The sequence below is a fragment of the Oncorhynchus mykiss genome, chromosome 7, assembly GCF_057628025.1.
Source record: "Oncorhynchus mykiss isolate SJ-2025 chromosome 7, ASM5762802v1, whole genome shotgun sequence".
NCBI lineage: Eukaryota > Metazoa > Chordata > Actinopteri > Salmoniformes > Salmonidae > Oncorhynchus > Oncorhynchus mykiss.
Window position 1 is genome coordinate 34,665,176 of NC_143028.1, and position 7,693 is coordinate 34,672,868.

Genomic DNA, 7,693 nt, shown 5'->3' on the forward strand with positions numbered 1-7,693 from the left:
CAGCATAGATGACTAAGAAGAAGGTAAGATGGTGACCTTTCTTGTGTTGCAATGGAGGAAACAAAATGTTGAACATTGTTATGGCAACTTTATCCATTTTAAATCTCTTATCCTTTCAGTAAGGACACATAACCTCAATATTCTAACTATTCACCCTGACACACATATGACATAAAGTCAGGTTTAGAAATTAGGGTTAAGGTTAAAGTGGCAATTAGCAGTTGAAACAACAACAAAGGTTATTCCTGCCAATGTTTAATTTATAAGTACAAAAACGGATGTAGCAACAGCAGATTGGCTCTTTGAAGCGCCAATCAGCAGTTGAAACAATAACAAAGCATATTCTCTGCAACTGTTTCGGTAAAAGCTGAGGAATGGGGCTGGGGAAATATAACAACTCTCAAATTCATAGACAGAGCTATGGATGCAAGGCCTGGCCATCCATGATATCAACATGATAGTTTTAACTATGTTTTGAGGCTGTACAGTGTTTGTTTACATTTACTTAGTTTACAAACGTTGGAGTCATACAAGCTTATATTTTGCGTTCTAATGGGGCATGACAGTTGAACTAAGCTCAAATAAATTATTAAATTATAAGTCAACTGCTTATTGCCCCTTAAAGGGTGCTGTGAGGATTGGCAACTACACCTCCTCCACACTGACTTTTAACACAGGAGCCCCCCAGGGCTGTGTCCTCAGTCCTCTGCAGTACTCTCTGTTCACCCACGACTGCGTGGCTTTGCACGACACCAACTCCATCATAAAGGTTACTGACGACACCATCTGATAGGCCTGATAACCAACAACGCAGAGTCAGCCTATAGGGAGGAGGTAAGTGAACTAGCATTGTAGTTTCATGAAAACAACCTCTCCCTCAACATCAGCAAAACAAAGGAGTTGATTGTTGACTGCAGGAAGCAGAGGAGGGAACATGCCCCGATCCACATCAAGTCACAAGTTTTAAGTCCCTCGGCCTCCACATCACTGAGGACTTGCCGTGGAACAACTCTTGTCAAGACGGCACAACAGCGTCTCTGCTTCCTAAGGCTGCTGAAAAAATGAGGCATACCGCCACCGGTTTCTCTCCAAATACTACTGCTGCACCATCAAGGGTGTCCTGCCGGTTGCATCGCTGCCTGGTACGGGAATTGCTCCGTCCCCGACCGCAAGGCCCTCCAGCGGATGGCGAAGACGGCCCAGTACATTACTGGGACCATGTTCCCACCCGTCCAGGACATCTACCCGGAACAGTGACTGAGGAAGGCGCGCAGCATCAAAGGACTCCACACACCCCAGCCACGAGCTGTAATCTCTCTTACTGTTTGGCAGATGGTAACGCAGCATGAGGCCTGATACCAACAGGCTCAGAGACAGTTTCTATCTACAAGCCATCAGACTGCTGAACACTTGAACTTGACTGACCAGCTGTTCTAATTTTCTGCACCATACCACAGATGCACACCTTCGACATAGACATGCACACACACACATACAGTGTGTGTGAAGGTATTCACACCCCTCAACTTTTCCTACATTTTGTTGTGTTACAGCCTGGATTTAAAATGGATTAACCCCATAGTGTCAAAGTGGAATTACGTTTTTTAGAAATGATTAAGAAATTAAAAGTTGAAATGTCTTGAGTCAATAAATATTCAACCACTTTGTATTGGCAAGCAAAAATAAGTTCAGGAGTAAACATTTTCTTAAGTCACATGATACCTTGCATGGACTCACTCTGTGCAATAATAGTGTTTAACATGATTTTTGAATGACTACCTCATCTCTGTAATCCACACATGCAATTATCGGTAACGTCCCTCAGTTGAGCAGTGAATTTCAAACACAGATTCAACCACAAAGACCAGGTAGGTTTTCCAATGCCTCGCAAAGAAGTGATGCTACTAGTAGATGGGTAAAACAAATGAATAAAGCAGACATTGAATATTCCTTAGAGCATGGTAAAGTTATTAATAACACTTTGGATGGTGTATCAATACACCCAGTCACTACAAAGATACAGGCGTCCTTCCTAACGCCGTTGTCGGACAGGAAGGAAACCGCTCAGGGATTTTACCATGAGGCCAATGGTGACTTTAAAACAGTTACAGAGTTGAATGGCTGTGAAAGGAGAAAACTGAGGATGGATGAAAAACATTGTAGTTACTTCATAATACTAACCTAATTGACAGAGTGAAAAGAAAGAAGCCTGTACAGAATAGAAATATTTCAAAACACGCCTCCTGCTTGCAATAAGGCACTAAAGTAATACAGCAAATCAATTCACTTTTTTCCCTGAATAAAAAAGTGTTAAGTTTGGGGCAAATCAAACACAACACATTACTTAGTACCACTCTCCATATTTTCAAGCATGGTGGTGGCAGCATCGTGTTATGGGTATGCTTGTAATCGTTAAGGACTGGAGAGTTTTTCAGGATGAAAAAAAATGGAATGGAAGCACAGGCAAAATCCCAGAGGTACAGTCTGCTTTCCACCCGACACTGGGAGATAAATTCACCTTTTAGCAGGACAATAACCTAAAACTCAAGGCTAAATCTACACTGGAGTTACTTACCAAAAAGACAGTGAATGTTCCAGAGCAGTTTTTACTTAAATATACATGAAAGTCTATGGAAAGACCTGGTTGTGTAGTAATTATCAACATTCAATTTGACAGAGCTTGGAGAGTTTTGAAAAGAATAATGGGCAAATGTTGCACAATATATGTGTGGAAAGCTCTCAGAGACTTACCCAGAAAGACTCACAGCTGCAATAACTGCCAAAGGTGCTTCTACAAAGTATTGACTCAGGGGTGTGAATACTTATATACAGTGCCTTGCGAAAGTATTCGGCCCCCTTGAACTTTGCGACTTTTTGCCACATTTCAGGCTTCAAACATAAAGATATAAAACTGTATTTTTTTGTGAAGAATCAACAACAAGTGGGACACAATCATGAAGTGGAACGACATTTATTGGATATTTCAAACTTTTTTAACAAATCAAAAACTGAAAAATTGGGCGTGCAAAATTATTATTAATCTCCATTGTTTTGTTGACGTTGAGTGTGAGGTTATTTCCCTGACACCACACTCCGAGGGCCCTCACCATCTCCCTGTAGGCCGCCTCGTCGTTGTTGGTAATCTAAGCCTACCACTGGAGTGTCGTCTGCAAACTTGATGATTGAGTTGGAGGTGTGCATGGCCACACAGACATGGGTGAACAGGGAATACAGGAGAGGGTTGAGAATGCACCCTTGTGGGGCCCCAGTGTTGAGGATCCGCGGTGTGGAGATGTTGTTTCCTACCCTCACCACCTGGGGGCGGCCCGTCAGAAAGTCCAGGACCCAGTTGCACAGGGCGGGGTCGAGACCCAGGGTCTATGTACTATGGTGTTAAATGCTGAGCTGTAATCGATGAACAGCATTCTTACATAGGTATTCCTCTTGTCCAGATGGGTTAAAGCAGTGTGCAGTGTGATTGCGATTGCGTCGTCTGTGTACCTATTGGGGCGGTAAGTAAATTGGAGTGGATCTAGGGTATCATGTATGGTGGAGGAGATATGATCCTTGACTAGTATCTCAAAGCACTTCATGATGACGGAAGTGAGTGCTACGGGGCGATAGTTGTTTAGCTCAGTTACCTTCGCTTTCTTGGGAACAGGAACAATGGTGACTCTCTTGAAGCATGTGGGAACAGCAGACTGGGATAGGGATTGATTGAATATGTCCCTAAACACACCAGCCAGCTGGTATGCGCATGCTTGAGGACGCGGCTAGGGATGCCGTCTGGGCCGGCAGCCTTGCGAGGGTTAATACATTTAAATGTTTTACTCACATTGGCTGCGGTGAAGGAGAGCCCGCAGGTTTTGGTAGCGGGCCTTTGTCTCTATACTAACGCTTAGCTTGTTTGATTGCTTGCGGAGGGAATAGCTACACTGTTTGTATTTGTTCATGTTTCCGGTCGCCTTGCCATGATTAAAAGCAGTGGTTTGCGCTTTTAGTTTTGCGTGAATGCTGCCATCAATCCACGGTTTCTGGTTGGGGAACGTTTTAATAGTCACCGTGGCTACAACATCACCGATGCACTTGCTAATTAACTCGCTCACCGAATCACTGTATACATCAATGTTGTTGTCCTATGCTATCCAGAACATATCCCAGTCCACGTGATCGAAGCAATCTTGAAGCGTGGAATCAGATTGGTCGGACCAGCGTTGAACAGACCTGAGCACGGGCGTTTCCTGTTTTAGTGTATAGGCTGGGAGCAAAAAAATTGAGTCATGGTCAGATTTGCCTAAATGTTTTAGAACGTTTTATTGTTGTTGCTTTGTCGAGAAGGAATCTGCAAGTAAGCACTTCATTGGATGATGTATACCATGCGTATCCCGTACATACGACTAATACAACTAAGCATACAAAATTACTAGTTAGACATTTTACGACTTCTGGTGTGTTCTTAATTCAATCTGGAGTGCCAGAGTACACACATAAATTCAGAGCGCTGTCAGATTGTCCGTTTGTAAATTCAGACCTCTCGGAGCGCACACTGGACGCTCTGGCCGAGGAGTAGGGTTGGTTTGAGCGTACTGGCCTCACAAAATCAGTCAAGCACCGAAGCTAATGTTGGATAGCTTGCTAGCTACTACCAGACACAAAGGAGACCACTCTGACCAGTTCAATGTTTGTAAACTATGTAAATGTAAACAAACACATGGTTAAAACTATCATTTCTATATCATTGCATCCATAACTCGGTTTATGAATTTAAGAGGGGTTTATTTCTCCAGGCCCATCCCTCAGATTTTTTGCCAAAACAAAAGCGTGGTGACTGCTTTGTTATTGTTTCAGCTAAGGACTGTAGCTTAAAGGTAAGGGTTAGGCTTAGATAAATGAATAGCAGTTAACTTTGGGTTAACTGCCACTGTCTGCCGCCGTTCATTTTCTGCCAGTTAAATATACTGCCTAGTTCATAATTAGACAATGAAACACTGGAGGTGGAAGAATGACGTCACAGGGTGGTTCTTCACAAGATCCAGACAGTACACTGCGCTCCTTCTGCCTCATGTCTTTGTGACTGTACCCATGACTCTGTACCCATGGCTGAGTTGGTGGGAACCTGAAGCATCTACTCTGTTAAGGATTAATGCCAATGGCATTAAAATACCAACCACACCTTCCTTGATGGCCATAATTGACAACCTGGCTGCCAGTGCCAAGTCTCGCAAGTGTCAATCATCCTGCATTTTTTTGACACTGTGTTTTTGTACTTGTACACCATGTGAGAGATTAGCTATCGTGTTCTTTGTATGCAAATAATATAATAATATACACTACCGTTCAAAAGTTTGGGGTCACTCAGAAATGTCCTTGTTTCTGAAAGAAAAGCACATTTTTTGTCCAATAAAATAACATCAAATTGATCAAAAATGCAGTGCAGACATTGTTAATGTTGTAAATGACTATTGTAGCTGGAAATGGATGATTCTGAATGGAATATCTACATAGGCGTACAGAGGCCCATTACCAGCAACCATGACTCCTGTGTTCCAATGGCACCTTGTGTTAGCTAATCCAAGTTGATCATTTTAAAAGGCTAATTTTGCAATTATGTTAGCACAGCTGAAAACTGTTGTTGTGATTAAAGAAGCAATAAAAATGGTCTTCTTTAGACTAGTTGAATGGCCAGAAACAAAGAACTTTCTTCAGAAACCCGTCAGTCTATTCTTGTTCTGAGAAATGAAGACTATTCCATGCGAGAAATTGCCAAGAAACTGAAGATCTCGTACAACGCTGTATCCTACTCCCTTCACTGAACAGCGCAAACTGTCTCTAACCAAAATTGAAAGAGGAGTGGGAGGCCCTGGTGCACAACTGAGCAAGAGGACAAGTACATTAGAGTGTCTAGTTTGAGAAACAGACACCTCACAAGTCCTCAACTGGTAGCTTCATTAAAGAGTACTGGCAAAACACCAGTCTCAACGTCAACAGTGAAGAGGCGACTCCGGGATGCTGGCCTTCTAGGCAGAGTTCCTCTGTCCAGTGTCTGTGTTCTTTTGCCGATCTTAATCTTTTATTTTTATTGGCCAGTCTGAGATATGTATTTTTCTTTGCAACTAGAAGGCCAGCATCCCAGAGTCGCCTCTTCACTGTTGTTCTTTCAAAAACAAGGACATTTCTAAGTGACCCCAAACTTTTGAACAGTAGTGTATCTCACGCTAAAAGGTTAAACATTACCCACCGCCAAACCATATACATTCCCTATAGTTTATTTTAACAAAACGTGTCCACAAATCTATAAATTCCAAAGGAACCACACAATTGTTTGTTGTTACCATACAAGTACCGGTCTCGCTTTAAATTATGTGCAGTTTATAAAAGGCTTCATAAAGCCTTCATGAACACTACATAAAGGTGTCACAAATCATCTATAACTGTATGTCAGGCTCTATAAAAGGGTTCATAAATGTGGCATAACTGTGTGACATTACCAACATGCAGTACCTCCAGCAGGCAGAGAGGCATTCTAGACTATTCACAGCCCTGTGAAATGTTCAATGTAACTGCATTGCTGGACCTTTTAAACTTAATGTATTTGTATTGTTAAAAAATATATATTTAAAAAGTGATCTATGTTTTTAACATGTCTTTAATGTTCATTTGTTTTAGCTGTTAGTGATAATTCCATATGTGTTATGAATGGCCAAAGGTATCTGACTTTATGGTAAGTACAGCGTCATATGATACAAGGCATTTATGTATGTGTTATAAATACCAAAGGGGTCTGACTTTAAATGAAGTACAGCATTATGCGATATAGAGTCTTAATCAAACGCAATTTTATTTGTCACATACAGGTGTTTAGCAGATGTTATCGCGGATATAGCGAAATGCTTGTAATGGATGTGTTTGAATGACAGAAGATGTCTCACTTCCAACAATGTATAACAGGACACTACATAAAGTGCCAATAAATAGGTGACTAACATTCTGCTGATTTATGAAGGTTCTCTCATGATCCACGGGTTACTCTAGGGTGTTAGAGGTATTTAAATGGTTTAATGGACCTGCAAAGTGTGTGTGTGTGTGTGTGTGTGTGTGTGTGTGTGTGTGTGTGTGTGTGTGTGTGTGTGTGTGTGTGTGTGTGTGTGTATCAGAGCCAAGATGATTTGGATGAATCCAACCTGAGACTATCACACCGGGTATTCCTCTTGTGTTCCCATGCTGGACACCAGGGCTTGATTGCAAACTGTTACAATGGTGCCAACATTTTGTGGCTGATCTTTCAGCAGGGGAGTGGGTGAATGTGTCAAAGACCTGACTGGGCCCATCACTGCACGGTACGGCTCGTTATATTGTTGAGTGCGTGTTTGTTTACTGAGGAACATGTAGAAAGCCAGAAGAAAGCCACTTTCTATTTCCTGATGTTGGGGGCTTTCATCAAGGTAAGTGTTTCATGGTGTATCATCGTCCCCAGGTTATTGCACACAGCACCCATAAGCCTGGGATACCAACCCTTCAAAGTTGGCCTTAGTGGGAGTGACCATAGAATTCTATGGAGGTGACCTTACTGAGTAAAGTATTTGTCATCCTTTGCTAGCAAAAACATTCTCCCTCAATCGTCACTCGTCAACACAGCCACTAAGTCACGGTTATGGCTAAACCCTGCCCATTTACACAATTGATCTTCTTAAAA